This window comes from Cydia amplana, chromosome 20 (assembly GCF_948474715.1).
Source record: "Cydia amplana chromosome 20, ilCydAmpl1.1, whole genome shotgun sequence".
NCBI lineage: Eukaryota > Metazoa > Arthropoda > Insecta > Lepidoptera > Tortricidae > Cydia > Cydia amplana.
Genome location: NC_086088.1, coordinates 3,063,208 through 3,083,676, shown reverse-complemented (window position 1 = coordinate 3,083,676; position 20,469 = coordinate 3,063,208).

Genomic DNA, 20,469 nt, shown 5'->3' with positions numbered 1-20,469 from the left:
TCGTCCCATTCGGTTTTTGTCAAGTTCTTAAATTAGTCCTATTCTGCTTTCGTCACCCATTCTACATTCAAGTTCGTCGGTGGTCTTTCTCATCTTTAGTCATATTTGTTGTTTGCCTTTTTCTTATTCCGGCTCATTCCGGTATTCGTCATCATCTTCTTTGGGCATGTTCGATAATAGTCAATTTCTTTCTTTAGTCTCATTCGTACCCCTGAATTAACGGTAAGTGTAAGGCCTGAGTGGACGCTCGAAGCGGAGCGTTCGGTGGGGCGTGCAGCGTGGCGTCGAGCTCACAAGGGATTTGAGCAGCGTGCACTAAGGCCGCTCCTATACGCTTGCATTTGTTTAACATGCACGCCGCACGCCCCGCCCCGCTGCACGCCCAACTCGAGCGTCCACTCAGGCCTTACACTAAGAGTAAGTATCTGTGTCAAAGTGTTGCTGATTTCCTGACCGACTGACCGATCAATATTTAACCACTAGTAGAAACGTAATAATTACCACCCGTGCAAGTTTCTCGAGGATACTTACTCTCTACGGATGCAAAGCATATAATTTTATGCGCTTTTCTTTCATGGGCTTATGGAGGTTTGCTTTTATACGATGTAGCCTAGTCTGTAGTGACCCCGCCATTCCCGCCAATGTATCTAATGGTGGTAGATGCATATAAAAATCACGTAATTTCCATATATTATTTAAGTTTCTATTGGTATTTTCTATCAACGACTTTCGTCTTGGTTAGGCCCCAGTCACAATTACATGGCCAAGTTTCAGATGAAACAAGGCCTGGAATAAACGAAATTCAGTCTAGTTTCAAAAATTTTAATGCTGGCTGTACACACTAGTCGAGAGCCCCCAGAAACAGGGCGATAACGAGTGTCTACATGCTGCTCCCTTCTCGTCTCCCTCTTTCTTGTCTTGTCTCGCGCTTCTTTGGATTAGACTGATTAGAGTGGTACCGCGGCCCTCGGCAAGAGGCTCTCGACGTGTGTGTACAGCCGACATTACACTATCCGGTCACCCCTTATCTTAAGGGGCCCACTGATTACCAGTCCGCCGGACGGTATCGGCCTGTCAGTTGTTCGGAGCTGTCAACTTTTTGTTCTAACTGACAGGCCGATATCGTCCGGCGGACTGTTGATCAGTGGGCCCCTTTGGGCCTCCCACGCTGCAAAAAAGCAAAAAAAGTGTGACCGAATTAGTTGCGAACAAGGTTAATAAAAACGAAACTAAATCAGAGCCCGTGGTCTTATTCTGAATATTCATGGTCTATAACGGATGTTCGTCTACGCTTTCACTGTATCGAAATGTTACGTAATATGGCCACGTGTAATAATTTTGGATTCATCACGGTGAAGTTTTGGGTGACTTAACTTTATGCTGATATGAATAGACTATATAGGCTAACCGCCTAAACTACAGGTTGCATAGGTACTATATGCAAACGGTTTAGGATAAAGATTTTTTTGTTTCAAATCGCCAAAAAAATTCGTTTAGTACTTGGGCCCTCGGGTCAATTTCACCAAACGAGCATTTTTGTCTAATTCCCATGGAATTTTGAAATACCAACATTACACAAAAAAAAATATGCTGATAATTTGATAAAAAATATAATAAACATCAATTTTCTTATGGGGTAAAAATATTCATAAAACTATAAAAGTTATTTCAATTTAAAATTTTGGTCAGGGCACGGGAATTAGTGTGTCCATGGGAATTAGATTTTACTAGCACGGAAATTAGAACATGGCACAGGAATTGTTTTCTTAGCTTATTTTGGTAGTTAAAACTATTATTTATGTATATTTTAATCTACAATAATATACTTCAACCATACTGAAGCGGCATCGAACATATTTATCTACTTTAATTTTAGTTTCGGACGACAAATCTACGAAAGTATGATACACTAAAAACTACGTATTTGACTAATAGTTTCCTTGATTTTAATGGCAACTAATCTCTCTTTCTTAGTAAAATATATATATTTCAAAACAATACTTTGAGTAGTTGCGTAATCATGTCCGCCTTACATACAAAACTATTCATTAAAAAGTGTCATTATGTATCTGCATGTAGATAGGTACAAGGTGTATGATCTGCTTTATGGCCGTATAGGAAATGATACTAAGGAATAAATAGGGGCACAGAGAGAAGAAGTTATTGTGTAAGTTAATCTGAAGAAATCGAATATGCTGCCTTCATAAATTCATAACACAAACAATTGTTTAACCACATATGAGGTAAGGTGGGGTAAGACTATCACCGGGGTAAGACTATCACAGACAGACAGACATGACGAATCCATAAGGGTTCCGTTTTTTGCCATTTGGCTACGGAACCCTAATAAGGTATCTAATAGTATTACGGTTTTAATACCCCCCTGGCATTGTATAAAATAACCGACTTGGTTTCACATTACATCTCAAAACTTTTTTTGTAGTAGAAGAACTGCGTTGCGAGACTTGCATCTTTTTACATGTAATGTTTTTGATAGGATCCCATCTCTTTTTGTAGGCTGTCCTTCTTTTCAGGTAATCATACCCATACCATACTGATACTATGTATACACATATCATAACTATATACATCTTTATTCATACTCACATCGTACATCGTAGTGTACCTTTACTTTCCCTACTAATTGTAAGAACTAAAAGGTAAATTTGTTATCGCATATATTTCTATACGATTACAAACTTATTTATGCAGTTATTAGATCTTTAGAACGTGACTAATATTGCAGTATTATTAGATTTTTATTGGCTTAAAAAGCTTAAACCTAATTACGTTTCAAATTTGGAACTTGTGGGTATGCTAGAAGTACCTTAGAATAATGATGATCGTGAGTGATTGTGTCAGTGACAAAACTAAGGGATTTTAAAGTGCATTAATTCTTAGATTACATGTTCAAATTGAATGTTATTTTGACCGTGCCACTTTGTTTTGCTCGACTTGGCGGCGGCACTGCCGTGTCCCCAGATCCTTTGTCCTTCCCCGGGCCTCAAACTATCTCCATGCCAAATATCATCAACATGATATTGGTTCAGCGGTTTAAGCGTGACGAGATAACAGACAGACAGACAGAAATACTTTCGCATTTATAATATAGTAAGAATAGGATATATTTAATTTTTCTTGTATTAGAAAAGCTAATTTATAACAACTAATCTATTAAACGAGCAATTCTTGTATATATTTCGGGGATCTCGGAAACGGCTCTAACGATTTCGATGAAATTTTATCATATATGAGGGTTTTCTGGGGTGAAAAATCTATCTAGGTAGGTGTTATCTCTGGAAAAACGCGCATTTTTGAGTTTTTAGGTAGGTAGGTACCTATATGTTTTCCAAGCAAAGCTCGGTCTCCCAGATATTTAAACTTTATACGGCATACGCTGTCAGCTGTCAAATTTACAAAAACAAAACATTGCAAATGTGATTCATTTTGTTTCATGTAACCTTAGGTACAGGTATTATAATATGTAATAATTCCAGAAATAGTTTTATGTTTATATAATATTTTAATGTTATAATATGATCAATGAATAAGGTAAGGTGGGGCAAGACTAACAGTACAAGGATTCCATACAAGTGATAGTCTTACCCCGGTGTCGTCTTACCCCACCTTACCTTACGTATTAAAATTGCCCGGGTTATTCGGGTCGATCCTGTATGTAAGTACTATAGTACTTATACTAAAAAACTATTCACAGATTTTTGTGCATTCTTTAAGATTTCCTTAAATGTAAAATAGAAAGATATACGTCGTATTATTATTACATATAATATATATTCAATGCCAATATATATAAGTAATAATAATATGACGTAAACATTGCCAATTAACTTACAGTGCCCCCAATAAAAGATTTGTTGACAATATATGTAATACTTTCTAATTCCCGTGCCACTTAATCAGCTGTTTTAGGTAAATTTGTTATGGGAATTAGGGCACGGAAATTAGAATTCGTAATAAAAAAATTCGCCAAAAATTTAAATCGTGTTTGACCAAACTGTTATGTTATCGCTTACATAAAGATACATAAAGGGCTCCTAAATATGACAATTGTTATTGAAAAGCTATGTGGAAAATAAAATTTATAAGGGGCATCGAAATTAGAAAAAAATTGTCGCCCACCCGGATTCCGAAATACTTACGCGATTTGCTCGAACACGCCGCGGCTTGACTTACATCCGCTTGCTTTGAGAGACAGCCGAATACTGCCAGTACAGGTGAGGCGGGACACGAGGCGGTTCAAATACAAACGTCGGCTGTCAGAGCCCTTTGAGTTTTGCCGACGAAATTTTACTCGCGCGCTCGGACAAAATTTAAACATCGATCACGAGTTATTTACCACAATGAAGTTAATAGTATATGTGCTCAGTGATAGTAAATATCATCTAGTTTAAGTATTTGACACTAAATTAGTGATACTAATGTAGAATTTTTCGTAGGATTTTTCATTATGCTCAAAAGTAGATTCCGGACAGGGCACGGGAGTAGTAATTTGAGCCTTTAGGTATTTTTATGTGTACTCTAAAAACCAACTAATCAGTGAATTCATATGGAACTCGGTGTGAAAGTGTGACTTCTTTATGTAAAAAAAAATTGGTAAGTATTGTCTGATGCTAACCCGCGATTTTCATCACGGACAGAAAAAAAATCGTGTTCAGAAATTGACCCCCTCTGAGAAATAACCAAGCTTGGACTCATAACTTTTTACAGAATTAAAATTTTGTTTCAAAATGCAAATCGGAACATCCGAGATTTAAAAAAAACTATATTTCACAAACGTTTCGAAAACCAACTTATTGTTGAAAAAAAAAACTTAATCTTTGTACCTATCTTCGTTAAGTATCCGCAAAACAACTAACATGAAATTATCATTAATTAATTTCAAAACTAATGGCCATTATAAAATCTCTTCACGTGACACAGTTACGTTTCAAATTTAACTCTTATTGTAATGCCATAAGGTCCATCAGACATCACCAAATCTTAAATATACGTGAAACAATATTCTTAACACTCTCCATTTCTATTTAGAAGTAGCGAACTGATCACGCAGATGTTAGCGTAGAAGAAAGTTGGCTTTGATCGAATTGTCGTCGGCGTTTTGAACGCGCGGTTTCAAAACGCCGATGGTCGTCTATGGTTTTTGAAGTGAAAACTTCTTTAGCGGCGCTGTGCACTTTTTGAGGTGGGGAAAAAATGTTAAACTCGAGACAGCGTGAGACGATCACGTGACCGTAAGACGTAAGATGTCATTGAGTTTTCACTTCGGTCGGCACTCCCGGAGTGCAACCCGTTGTTTTTTTTTACTATGTAGCTCTTTCTATAGGAAAAAATACTTTTCCATACTTATGGAACGATCACTTTTTTCGTTGCTTAAAAAATGTATGGCGTAGTACTTTATAATCATATCAGAGCTGCGGAGTTGCAAAATTAGATTGAAAAAAACAATAATAAAAATAAAATACTCTTCAAGTTTCACGACACTCTTATCAGTAGTTCCAAAGATGACATTAAATTCATACAGATTACGTAAGCAGCTGAGCGCGTCGTTGATATAAATCAACCTACACCTATAGAAAACCTGTTTAATAAGCGAAATGCAATGCAAATTGAAGTTAAAAAAAAAACTAAAAATAAAAATCATTTATTTCGGACGACTGAAATCCATATAGTGTTAGTTACAAACTTACAACTAGACTTAAATTACTATGTTATTACCTAAACTAAGATGTTGGGAGGTCCAGTGCCTAACTAGTGCACTATCCCATCTCCCTGCCACAACGGCAAGGAGACTGTGGCGGCTGTCGTACATGTAAATGTTACGGCGGCTGTTAAGATTATATAAATTTGCTAATAACAATAAAAGTTGGGAAATATTAATACATATTTGTACGCCAGTCATATCAAAACAAGAATCTTCCTGTAATGAAAAATTTAACACTCCTACTCATATTTATTTGCAGAAAAAGGGTTACTTAGTTACAGGTCTTAAAATTAGGTTAAATATAGATTCACCTTGATCCGCTATCTCAAGACAGCATGCAAATTTTAAAACTATTCTTACAACTAATAATAATGTTATGCTTGTTTAATGCAACGATCATTCATTCCATGTAAAAGCCCTGCTATTATTTGCACTATAGGTGCATTTAAAAACCTTCTCAAACATATATTTACATTGCATGAAAGTTACATAGGTACATATAACCTGATATGTATAACACTATGTAGATACAACATAGCAAACACGCCAACGATAACGATACATTTATACAAGTTTACAACATACGAGTATAATGCGATAAATATGCAAAGTGCGACACGCGGTTTTTTCAACCGTCCCCGCTGTTCTAAGCTACGCTCGGTGTCTTTGACCTTTATGCCGCGGTCACACTTGTGGCACTGATCTACCGTTACGTAAGTGTGCACCCAGCTTTAGACCATTAGATAAACTTGCATATCCGCGAACAATGATGTCTCTGGTGACATAATAGCGGATGTTTAGGTTTTATTGCTATTAATGTCATTGGATTGAATTATAATGATTGATAAAAGCGGTTGTGGCCGAGTGGATATGACGTCCGACTTTCAATCCGGAGGTCGCGGGTTCAAATCCTGGCTCGTACCAATGAGTTTTTCGGAACTTATGTATGAAATATCATTTTGATATTTACCACTAGCTTTTCGGTGAAGGAAAACATCGTGACGAAACCTGCATACATATGCGAAGAAATTCAAAGGTGTATGTGAAGTCCCCAATCCGCATTGGGCTAGCGTGGGGACTATGGCCCAAGCCCTCTCGCGCATGAGAGGAGGCCTGTGCCCAGCAGTGGGACGTATGTAGGCTCAAAAATATTATTATATATTATTATATAATGATTAACTTATGTTTATAAAATATTGGTTTTACGTTTTTGCTCTCTCTATTTGTAAGTAGTATTGATGTCTCTTTTACTTTATGCATAGTGTAAATAGGTATTAGGTATACTATCTCACGAGCGTTGGCAAAGGTCTCGCTTATTTTTATTTACTGATAAAAATTATTTTAATGATTTTTGTATAGATAAAAACTACAAAATTGTTGTTGGAGTCTTTATTCGGAATCTTGAATCCGGCGCTTTAAAAATATTCAATAACGGACTCGAATCTTGACTAAAGAGGGAAAAATAGCTAAACTGACAATAACCCTATACTTATTTATAGGTAAAAAAATTCCATTTCGGGAGAAAACGGTTTCCACTAACTAAATCTTAACAAATCACTTTTAATTTGATGTCGATCGCTTCAGCATCAAACTTTAGTTTGGTAGATTTCGCTTTTTTTTTAATTTATTGTATTGCAAAAAAACAAAAACTATTAGCCTAGTTTTTCATTGTGTCAATAACATACTAAAAAACATTATCTTTTTGTATAGTACGTGGTATACTTCCATCTTAAGGGACTAGGAAGATTTTTAAGCCTAGAATGTCGTAAAAACGACTTCTTTAAATTTTGACTCATAAACATACTTACTACCAACCTAATACCCGGAGGGATACAGCAAAAGCACAATGTTAAGTTTAGAAATAGGTATGTTTCTGTCCGTGACTTACAACTATGGCCAGAGGCATCCGTTTTCTGTAGTAAAACAGTCTATTCACATGATTTTCACCGCCTCCACTCTCTCGGGTCACGAGTTCAATCCCGGGCGAGGCTACATGGGACCGTCATTTATAGACACTGACTTTCCACCTATTGTTTGTAAAATTGGGCCCTTGGTAAATTTTAATGTCCATAATGATGTATGATTGTTCTCAGTTACACATAAAAATTAATAGAGAAAATCGGTGAAAATAAAAGATTATTGAAAATAAGGTGTGAACAAAAATAATTAAGTATGTTGTGACAACAATAGATAGAATACAATAAAAGTTGTGATGTAAACATATTTATTACTTATTTCTTGTCACGGGATGCTTATTAATTGTCATAGAGAACTTAGATTCCGAGAAAAATGCAAATTTTTCGAAGATGGCGGCGGTTCCTTGAGGTCCCCAAATGTTAAATGAGGACATGAAAAGGAGACTTTTAATTAACCTACATATACCAAATTTACAGGACTGTTCTAGAGATTTCGAAGTTAGTCCTAATCCAATTGTGCTAGTTGTTATAGAGTAAAAGTACAGTAGGTACCCATTCGCTAACATTAAATAAAAAATGAAATTAACTTAAATTTTAAATCCAGTACTTAAGTGAAAATTTCTCCGTAATATTCACGTACCTACTCTTTTAACTAAACAGATTACAATAAATAAGTAAAGCTAATTACTTAAGTTGTGTGCCCTTTCGTCTCACTCTGATAATAATTAGAGGTTTCTTAGATAATATTTAATAGTGTTAATTATACTTAACTTTACACAAAATCTTTAAACAGATATTCAAATACTGGATATGCTTTACAAAAACATGAAAAGCTAGGTACCTAGTTTTAAATGTTTATCGTAGTTGAGCTCCTTTCAGTAAAAGCAAAAAATTCACAATAACTTTCATAGGCTCACAGGGGAACCTTGTAAGGGTTTTTTAAATTCTATTTTAAGTGACACAATGTCGTCACGACGGTCAGGGTTTTCGAAACTTAAGCCTTTTGAACAGAAACAAATCAGAGCTTTTAGAGTGATTCTCAAACTAGTGGCATCTTAACCTGTCATCGAGTTTTTGAATTGAATGTATCTTTATTTGCCCTTTTTCATATGAAACAAAAATGTATCTAGATAAACTAAAACAATGTTTATCGAGGCCAAGTCATTATTTTTATTTAAATGTAATACTTATATTTATAAAAAATAAAGAGTAGCACTTCTCACTGTAACCTATCTTGTCCAAAAGCATCGCTCTTCCAGTTTTAGTTCTTTAGATTTTATAAGCATTAATTTATGTAAATAAAATATCATGCTATATAATAACATAAACAATACCTTTTAAAATGCACTTTGCACAGGCCTTATATATATATTTTTTACAACAATATTCACGCACGAAGTTTGTCCAAGGATATTTTCACTGTTAACCTATACCAACTTGTACATGCGCGGTATTGCATCTGACTCATACACAGAACGTTTTATTTAGATCATAACTATGGCAAAATATTAGGTAAGTATCAAGCTAACCACCGTAGGGTACCATCATGACCCATGTGTCGTAGTTTCGTAGAGACAAGTGGTTAAAGGCAGACATCTGGGGTTTTTTAACGGAATGTTAACTTGAACTTGTCACGATTATTTTAAGAATTTGGTATGGGGCCCAATGTAATAATATCATTTTAATATTGTATGAAGGTTTATTCATCTATGCTAATAGTGAGACATTCGTATTATTATCCGTTCAAGGGAAAAAATAAAAATGAACCTGCTTAACTTTAACCTGTGTTCAATGTATAGGTTATTGTAAGTCTTGAAAATAACTTCTTTATTTTTCGTTCCCTTTTGAAAATTTGGGGTACCTACTTGAAGTAGTAAAACATATTTTTCATTCTTAAAAGTAAAAAAAATACAAAATATTTTTTTTTGTTATCTTTAACCTGTCGATGCCACTTTCTTGAGAATCACTCTTTACTAGTAATACGACTAAAAAAATTACGAGTTTTACGGCACATAATATTATGCCTTATAAAATAGAAAAAAATTAGTGGTAATAATGACGATGATCATAAAAAAATATGTGTATGTCAGTTCCAGTAGTTCTCGTTCTTGGTAAAGCTCAAACGAGATGAAACGCGAGGCAAAGTGAAAGTGATCACACGCTCGCGCGGTGAAAAATTCAAGTTCGGCACTTGAGTAGCACCTGCAGAGTGCGACATACGGATGAATGAGTTGACGAACAAGCTGGCTCACTTGTTGTCGAACATATTAGGAGAATGTATTTTGAATGAGTAGGTAACACATGTGATGAGACTTTATAAGTTTATTTCTAAGATTATTTATAGTTTTATAATGCATGTACTTAGTTTAGTTTGTATTTTTATGTCACAATAATTATCTTACGGACGGATGAATAAGTCATCCAACAAGTTAGGTCACTGGTCGAGCTTGTTGGGAAAATATGTACACTCAAAGAATTTTTCATCACACTTGCTCGGTAAGCGTGCTATTTCACGCATATGCAGCGGGAGGTAAAGTCCATTTTACTTTATAGAGTTAAAAAACTAGATTTATAGCTTTTTTTTTTAATTATGTTACTATGTCATACGAACCATGTAGGTTTTAAGTCAAATACTTGTTAAAATTCAAGGTATAAAATGGGTTTTACTTTCAAAATACTTTTTCTTCTAGCTTAATTGAGTGTCCCACCTGGGCAAAGGGCTCTCCTCTTGATTTCCACGACTACCGATTTGGTGTTACCTCCGGCCAGTTGTTCAGACAGCTGTCCAGGTCATCAAAATATAAAAGTTTATAATGTTACTGTCTTGTTTATGTTTTAAAACATTTAATTTAATACGAGTATCCGTGTAAATTATAATTATTTAAGTACCCAATTTTCAATCTAGGCTGAATGCCGGATTTGTGCCTTCGATGTCTAACAAATGACAATATGGCGGACGAATGTTTGAAATGTCACCGTATTTAAGAATTATTTTACTTAAAATTTTGTTTTTTCTTCGCAAGTGTGATGAAAAACATTGTGTGTAACTCCGCCTACGGCTGTCGTGCATCTAAAGACCTAATAGTTTGCAAAATTTCACTTGCCCCCCTCGTAATAAAATGTACGTGTAAAGTGTCATTCAATAGAACTTGCTAACTATGTAAACAAAAGTTACTAGTAAATTGACATTCAGTGTCAATTTTAGTATGGCGGTTAGTTTACATAGTTAGCAAGTTCTATTGAATGACACTTTAGGTATAATTTCCGACCCATTCTGTACCTTGTCATAGTAGTAGCGATTTTTATATTGATTGTCACTGTAAAACGAATTTACACAGTCGATTAAAGTCAAGCCGCTCGCCCAACATGCTCTCGCACTTTCCCGCCCGTGAGTCCCCGTAACAAGGTAGGTTGTACCGACAAGCTTTTCAAGTCCGCCGATGACCGTCGAGAGAATTTCGGATTACATTCACGATTTATGATATAACTCTTTTTAACATGTAGTCATACATTTCTGAGCGCTTGATGTACCGACTGGGTCATGATGTGCCTGAAATAGTAGTTTGTGTTACAAGGGATCAAAATGATATATTTCCGTCAAGGGCTTACATTGAATCCGGAATGAAGCGATGGATTCTACAAGTAGAATCCTGAGCGTAATGAGGGATTCAATTGTTAACGCCCAAGATGAAATAATTTTGATACCGTGTGACACATACTAATATATAAATAAAAAAAATCTTAGTGCTGACACAATCTGATGCTTAAACAGATTATTTAAGCTCAAGAAAAATGTGCAATTTTTTTTTTAAATAGTGTGCTAGAACAGAAAAGTGTTACTTTGATCCCTCCTAGCAGGGAGGAAAAGTGCCACTTTGATCCCTCCTAGCAGGGAAGAAAAAGCTCTTTTCTGAATAGGAGGTGTGAAAAATAAATTAAAATACCGAAAGTTTATGGGGTGAATCTTGACGGCTTGTCCGTACAAACTTAGTCCCCATTTTCCTCCCTGGATATTGACATTATGGAAAATAAATATTGTTACATTATTGTAACATTAATCGTCGGGTTTTGATACCAAGAGTTATGCGCTACTCACACATAAGTTCCCTGAATCTTCTAGCTAGAAGCATCACGCTATGCTGGCGCCCATCTGCTAAATACTTCAACCGACCCCATTGGCAAATTGTAATTTTATCGATGAAAAGTATGAAAAGGACGTCGACATGCTAATGGCCAATAGATGACACCCTGTTGTCACCTCTATTGACAATGACTTAAGTTTCAAGATCACATGTACTGGGACCGGCTCGAACACCAGTAGGTAGTACGTTTACCTTATGTGAACTAAGTTTTCTATGGGATATCTATGTAAATTTTATAACTTTTTGGCATATAACAACAGAACTTCAGTAATGTATAAATGAAGTGTGAGAAACTCACGCATATTATAAGTATGAAGCATCCATTCTAATCAATAGGTACTTACTGTCAATCTGAAAAAGTGTGTCACATTATGAAGGTTAACAAATGCCTATATCTTTTACTTTCATTTATTTTCTTTTCATGTTAAAGTGTTAGTTAGATGAGGCCTATTCATTCAGAAAGTTCGAGTTTTTCTTCGTAGTTCCCTTATTGCTGAGAATCATGCATGACTAGGAGACGGAGCGCTTGTATGTTTAGCTAGCACATATTGCATTGGTTGTGTAGGTTAAGTGATGTTGGTCTTTCAATGAATTTCAATGTTCTCAATATGTAATTCATATGTCCTATATTCCTAGGCATATCACGAAACGCCGCCATTTCATGATCTGACTAGCAACTACCAGCCATATCGTTCATTGACGATTTGCCTGGCGACGTTTAGGCATATCAAAAAAAGGAGGATGTGATATTCCTAGGCATATCATGAAACGCCGGCATTTCATGATACATCCCTGAATTTGTTTTATCTCGATTAGTTCGTATCTGATTGATGAATCTATAAATGTATGACAGAAATTAGGAACAGATGTATATTATGCTAGAGATCTGTCTTCACGCATAGATATGTCTGTATGTATACAGATATACATTGACAAATTTGTCCCCCAACCTCTACCAGATAGATCAGATGAAAACATCTTTACGTACCGTAAAACGGGATGAGTAGGTTTCGCGGGGAGAGGTGGGTTATGAATGGGGAGAGAAGGTTTGAGAGGGGGGTGAGAAGGAATTTTAAGGCTACTGCTACAAAAATAATGTAGTCCAATTTAAAATGGAGCTATAGTAATACGCATAATCACCTTAGTATGAAAACCCTTCTCATCCCAAATACGAGGCACTACGGGGTGAGGTGGGTTTTCCTCTTTATCGTCAAAGTTATGAAATGGAACTACCTACTACTACTACTACAAATACTGATTTAAACTTTCACGATTTTTACACATTATTTATAATAAAATACAAACGTCCGGAACACTTATTATATACACCATACAGTTTTCATATGTAAAAATAAAATGTTATCGAGGTTTGAATTTCAGTTTCCTTACTCACCCCATTTTACGGTACCTATACCTACTTATACGATGTATTCTTAGCTATTAGAATAAGGCGGACGAGACATCAAAAGGCGGTATTAAATACAATGAATACAGCTTTTTGTCAGATTTATTTCCTACTCCATACTCGTACGTCTTTTGCGGCATAAAAAGAAATCACGCCTGGTGATCACATCTCATGTTACCGTTATTTGAAACTTACCAAATTTCTACTCCATGCCCAAACATTTTACCTTATCAGAATGCGTACCTACATGGTTGAGTGATGAGTATGTTAAATCCGGCCTAGTGGGTAGTGACCCTGCCTGTGAAGCCGATGGTCCTGGGTTCGAATCCCGGTAAGGGCATTTATTTGTGTGATGAACACAAATATTTGTTCCTGAGTCATGGGTGTTTTCTATGTACATATATAAATATGTATTTATCTATATAGATATGTATTTATCTATATAGGTATGTATATCGTCGCCAAGCAGCCATAGTACAAGCTTTGCTTAGTTTGGGGCTAGGTTGAACTGTGTAAAATGCCCCCAGATATTTATTTATTAAACTGAAGTTGACAAAAGCATAAAAGACGGAAATACTGTTTATTTATCCTCATGACGGCGTCCTACACGTAACACATAGAGCCCAATTAACATTAATTTGACTCTTTCTAAACTTGACATAGTTAAATTTAAGCTAGCAAATTTTAAACCCGGTCGTTATGTAGGATAAATCAGAACAAAATAATAGTGACAGACAGTAAAATATATATAATAGTAATGACTTTGGTTAGCCTATTTTATGTGTCACGGCTAAGCAAACGCCGTTTCTTCCAGCACTCATCATGGTTTGGAGCATGCTTTCGCCCCTGCTGCGGCTAACGCAGAGTACTACGTAGGCGAACAACACGCGAACGCGAAGCGAAGCGATGCGGCGCGGGGTGAATCAATCCTTTGATACCTATGGAAGTGTCCTACGTGGGCGATCTCGTTGCGAACGCGAACGCCGTGGGCCCGCCGCGTCGCGTTTGCGAGTTGTTCGCTTACGTAAGACGCAGCGTAACTTGCGGCGATCATTCGGTAGGCAATTTGGCGCACCGATTTTGGTGCATTCGGCAGATGTGTCCCACAATCCTACTTGAGCTTGGCGGCCTAGACATTATATTCCTGAAATTTAATATATTTCAAATCTTTTGAACGTTGTGTACGTAGCGGCCCCGTTTTTTTAAATATATTTCGTTAAATTGAAATAATCACGATTGTTTAGCAGTGGCGCTAGTGTGCACGTTGATGGGCTATTAAGGTAAAGCGTCCGCAGTTTTGGATCGCACGCATTGGACGCATAGCTAGCAATAGATTTCGATGGTTTTTGCAACTGTATAAAATTATTCAACAGCGTCGAATGTCGTCCAAATAGGTCTTGATTTCGTTTTTATAATTCCTTATCTTTACTTCTTTTTTTTCCAGTAGACAAGCAACCACATTGTCAACCATCTCTTACCAAATAGGTACATTGATACCCCAGTATTTTTTATAATTTAATGTTTTGCGTAACCGTATCTGTATTGTATGCAACGTTGTTGAAGTAGTTCAAAAATGCTCGCCGCGTATTCCTTTACAATGTAACCCACGCCACTCGCCTTATTTGACCCTTTTTATACAACGGTTGCATAATAGTATATTACATACCTAGGGAGGTGAATTCGTGAATGCTCTGGATCCCAGGTGTTTGTGGCCCGAACCGAAGGTGAGGGGGCTTCCCTTTATCTTGCATAATATCGATTGTCCGAAATATACTTCGCATAGCAGGTTTCGCAGAAACATTTTTAACCGAATGATACTTTTGCATAATTGTATAATTCGAATAGAATAGAATAGAATAGAAAAACGTTTATTGCAAAAACCATCTACATACAGCACCACACATATACAATTAGCATAACTGTCATGTCTCATAACATTAATTTGGCAGAATTTTGAATAGCAGAATACTAATATCATCGATTTTAGTTTCGCAGAATTTTATGTACCAAAACACTTACAAAACATAACAAAAATATACAACACCATATAAAAATACACACATTATAAAAAACGTTTTTTTTTTCAAAATTTTAAAATAAATATTTTAGACGTTATTTAAGAAAATAGACAAAATGTAATGTGGAATGTAATTTATGCTACAATACCAAAACACTTACAAAACATAACAAAAATATACAACACCATATAAAAATACACACATTATAAAAAACGTTTTTTTTCAAAATTTTAAAATAAATATTTTAGACGTTATTTAAGAAAATAGACAAAAAATGAATTCTCCCCTTATATCCGACACTACTGGGTCTAAAATTCTGAAAAAAAATACACATTATAGCTTTTTACCTATAGATGACAGGAAAACCTATTAGAAACTTACAGTCGAGCGTGAGTCGGACTTCATTACTTAGTTTTTGATCCGACCTCTAATACGGGTTTTTATTGTTTTTAATAGACATTTCACTCACGTTTCACATAAAAAATACATTGTTAAAATTTTTGTAATGTACGGAACCCTTGGAACGCGAGTCCGACTCGCACTTGACCGGTTTTTTTTAACTATGTTAAAAACTAGACTAGTTTTAGTTTTGTCACAGGTATTGGTTAGTAAATTAGAGATAAGCATGTAAATCTAACTCGGGTAGGTTTACATTTTCGTTATATATTATGTTTTGGTATTCCTAATTTATTTAATTCCATTTTAAAGGTATTTATGGACTTCTTCTATAACTAATCAAAAATAAATAAAAATGTTTTTCATACAAATAACTAACTAAACTCTTGTCATTATGTTTTCCACACCTACCTTTTTAGGGTTCCGTACCCAAAGGGTAAAAAACGGGACCCTATTACCTACTAAGACTTCGCTGTCCGTCCACCCGTCTATCACCAGGCTGTATCTCATGAACCGCGATAGCTAGACAGTTGAAATTTTCACAAATGATGTACCTCTGTTGCCGCTATAACAACAAATACTAAAAATAAAATAAAATAAATATTTAAGGGGGGCTCCCATACAACAAACATGATTTTTTGTTGATGGTGCGGAACCCTCCGTGCGCGAGTCCGACTCGCACTTGGCCGGTTTTTTTTGTTAACTTATTTGACAATGCGGTCGTATTTATTGCCTATTTGGCTCAAGGCATAAATGAAAGCGAATAAGCTTAACGGTCTTCCCCTTACGGCTCGGCCGCGACATTGAGCGACTTGCGACGGCGGCAGCGACAACCATAGATGGGAACGAAAGGTCCGATCGCTGTGTCTCGCTCCAACCTATGGTTATCGCTGCCGCCGTCGCAAAGTCGCTCAATGTTGTGGCCAAGCCATTAGGCCCCTCGCCCACGGCGACTTTTTGTAGCGATGCAGTAGCGATGCTGTCGCGCGTTAGTAGCGCGTTAGCATCACTTCTGTAGCGCGTTGCAAATGCGACTAACGCGCGTTAGTAGCGATGCGATGCTGTCGCATCCCTACAAAAAGTCGCCGTGGGCGAGGGGCCTAACGCACATGGATATCATCAAATTGATAGGTAACTCTTAGCTTAGAATTAGACTTCAACTTTGCCATAAACCATACAGCAATTGCACTAATGGCTGCCACCGCGACATTAATCTTCAGCCTCGAGCGGTGCAGCTTTCGCATGAGTATGGTTTTCGACTCTGATAGTTTTAAGCTTTACTGCTGTTATACATATAGGTAACTAGCGACCCGCCCCGGCTTCACACGAGTTAACAAATTATACATAAATCTTCCTCATGAATCACTTTATCTATTAAAAAAAAACCCGTTGCGTAGTTTTAAAGATCTAAGCATACATAGGAACAGACAGACAGCGGGAAGCGACTTTGTTTTATACTAAGTATGTAGTGATTAAGGCAGATGGTTATATTTTTCTGATACTCTTGGTTTCAATGAAAACTAACACCATTGTCTGTGTAACAGGGGACAGTAAATATGTCAGTCATCTTTCTCGCGTTGTCCCGGCATTTTGCCACGGCTCATGAGAGCCTGGTGTCCGCTTGGCAACTAATCCCAATAATTGGCGTGGGCACTAGTTTTCACGAAAGCGACTGCCATCTGACCTTCCAACCCAGAGGGTAACCTAGGCCCGTATTGGGATTAGTGCGGTTTCCTCACGATGTTTTCATTCACCGAAAAGCGACTGGTAAATATCAAATGATATTTCGTACACAAGTTCCGAAAAACTCATTGGTACGAGCCGGGGTTCGAACCCGCGTCCTCTGGATTGCAAGTCGTACACTCTTACCTACCGCTAGGCTACCAGCGCTTCACAGTAAATATGTCAGTACGCAGTGCAATTTCACTACGTACTAACACATTTAATACTGTACCGTGCTGCGCGCTTGCCTCGCTCGCAAATCGCTAGTGTGATAGCGCCCTTGGATGATATTCGAAATAATCCAAAACATACTTTAGTAGTTACAAATTGAAAGCATGGCTAAACCACAAGGAATAATAAAATAAATTAATTAAAAATTAAAAAACACGACTGCAGTTTAAAAGCGAACTGAAAAGCTAGAAATAATTTTTAGTTATGTTAGGTACTCAACTTAATGAATGTAAAATAGAATATAAGTGTTCAGTCAGGGTCATAAACAGCAATCTGAAAAGTTTAGGCTCATTTAGGATTGTGACTGTACCTGCATATTTTATTTCGATTGCAGTCGGGGACCTGTGAATGGCAAAATTTCAATATATCAAGGTCCCCGACTGCAATCGAAATAAAATATGCAGGTACAGTCAAAATCCTAAATGAGCCTAAACTTTTCCGATTGCTGTTTATGACCCTGACTGAACACTTATATTCTATTTTACATTCATTAAGTTGAGTACCTAACATAACTAAAAATTATTTCTAGCTTTTCAGTTCGCTTTTAAACTGCAGTCGTGTTTTTTAATTTTTAATTAATTTATTTTATTTTATACATTTTAGTGACCATACAAACCAACCACATTTTTTATGATTTAAGACAATTTAGTTTCTTCAAGGAGATTTCATCACGTTGATCTTTGATATGTTAGCATAAAACGTGCTTAAAAACCTAACTAGGTCTGACCCAAAAACCAGACGTATTAAAAAGTGATATATATATATGGCTTAACCTCTCAGTTCCCAGGACCTCTCAAATCCATACAATTCCGACTCCTATTGGAGCCACTGGGAACTGAGAGGTTAATATCTCTGCAACTACATAATTATTTCCTATTAGTTGGCTTTCGGCCTTCGTAATTAAGATATTTGGGGAAGCTGCAGAAAGCGTGCACCTTTCTTACGCGCCGGGCCTTCGGCCCTACGCGAAGTTCGGCCTTCGGCCTTCGCAATTAAGATATTTGGGGAAGCTGCAGAAAGCGTGCATCTTTCTTACGCTCCAGGCCTTCGGCCCTACGTGAAGCTCGGCCTTCGGCCTTCGCAATTAAGGTACTTGAGGAAGCTGCAGAAAGCGTGCATATTTCTTACGCTCCAGGCCGTCGGCCCTACGCGAAGCTCGGCCTTGGGCCTTCGCAATTAAGATACTTGGGGAAGCTGCAGAAAGCGTGCAGCTTTCTTACGCTCCGGGCCTTCAGCCCTACGCGAAGCTCGGCCTTCGGCCTTCGCAATTAAGATACTTGGGGAAGCTGCAGATAGCATGCAGCTTAAGCTCGGCCTTCGCCCTTCGCAATGACCTACTGACGGACAGACAATTTGCTTATAGAAAAAATAGATCGACAACAGCAGCGGCATATCAAATATACGATTGCATTTCAACCGCTTTAGATGCAAAGGAGAAGGTAGCAGGGGTATTCTGCGATTTATCGAAAGCGTTCGATGTTATAAGTCATGAACTGATATTGGAAAAGATAGGGCACTACGGAATCAAAAATAAAGTTCATGACTTATTCGCATCGTTCCTTGACGATAGAAAGCAGACGGTTGAGGTCAAAATGGAGGTATCAGGTTCCATTGAAAACATTAGATCTGAGGCAGGTGTGCTAAAACTAGGCATACCACAAGGATCGGCGCTCGGAAACACTCTGTTTTTAATGTTTATAAATGATCTCCCTACCTCTGTAACCGAAGGTACGACGGTGTTGTTTGCCGATGATACAACCGTAGTAGTAACCGCTCACACGCACTTACAACTTGAGCAAAACATAGCTAACGCGTACCGCCAACTTAGCGAGTGGTTCTCGGCGAACGGTCTCGTCCTAAACACCTCTAAATCGAACGTAATCTTGTTCTCAGCTGGAAACACTACACACATCCCACAGGTACAGAGTCCGATACCGCGCTGCGACTCATGCAGGTTCCTCGGATTCACCATAGACGCCAAGCTGAAGTGGAAAGATCACATAGACAACTTGTGTGAAAGGTTAGGCAGCGCTGTGTTTGCGCTGCGCAAACTGAAACCAATTGTCTCAAATGACGCCTTAATACAAATATACTACGCGTATTTCTTTTCACTGATGCACTACGGTATAATCTTGTACGGCAACTCAACCGATTCAGACCGAGTATTTATACTGCAAAAACGGGCTGTAAGAATATTGGCGGGTGTGAGTTCGAGGAACTCGTGTAGAGAGCTCTTCAAAAAATTTAACATAATGACATATTACTCGCTATACGTCTACGAAATTATAATGTTTACGCGTAGAAATATTGACCAATTTAAACGGTCAACTATGCTCGGCAGAATAACCCGTCAAACGGGGCGATTACTACCCGTGCCGAGGCGGCTAGCGCTACTCGACAAGAACCCGCGAGTAATAGGTCCGTCGCTGTATGAACGTCTACCCGCCAGTATCAGAAATGAGACCGATGACGACATGTTTGATCGCCGACTTAAAGAACTATTATTAACGACATCGCTGTACTCTGTAAAAGAGTACAGTGAACAATACAAATACTAAAAATTTTTACTTGACATTAATTTAAATTATTGTTTTTATTTTATTTTGGTTTTTTGTATTCATTTTTGACATTTTATTTATGGAACTTGACATTATATTACCTAGGAAAGCACTAGTATTATATACAAAATAGTTTTAGATTTTAGTTAAGTTGTACGACATTTTAATTTTATTTCTATTTTATTTTTGACATTATTGATTTCACAATTTACTATTATTTTTATTATTCTTTAAATTTTGTTTGTATACACTTGACGATCTTTTTGTGAATTTCTGCTATTTTTAAGGAAGTAACATGTAAATTTTCAATCAGAAATAAATATTATCTATCTATCTATCTATCTAATTAAGATACTTGG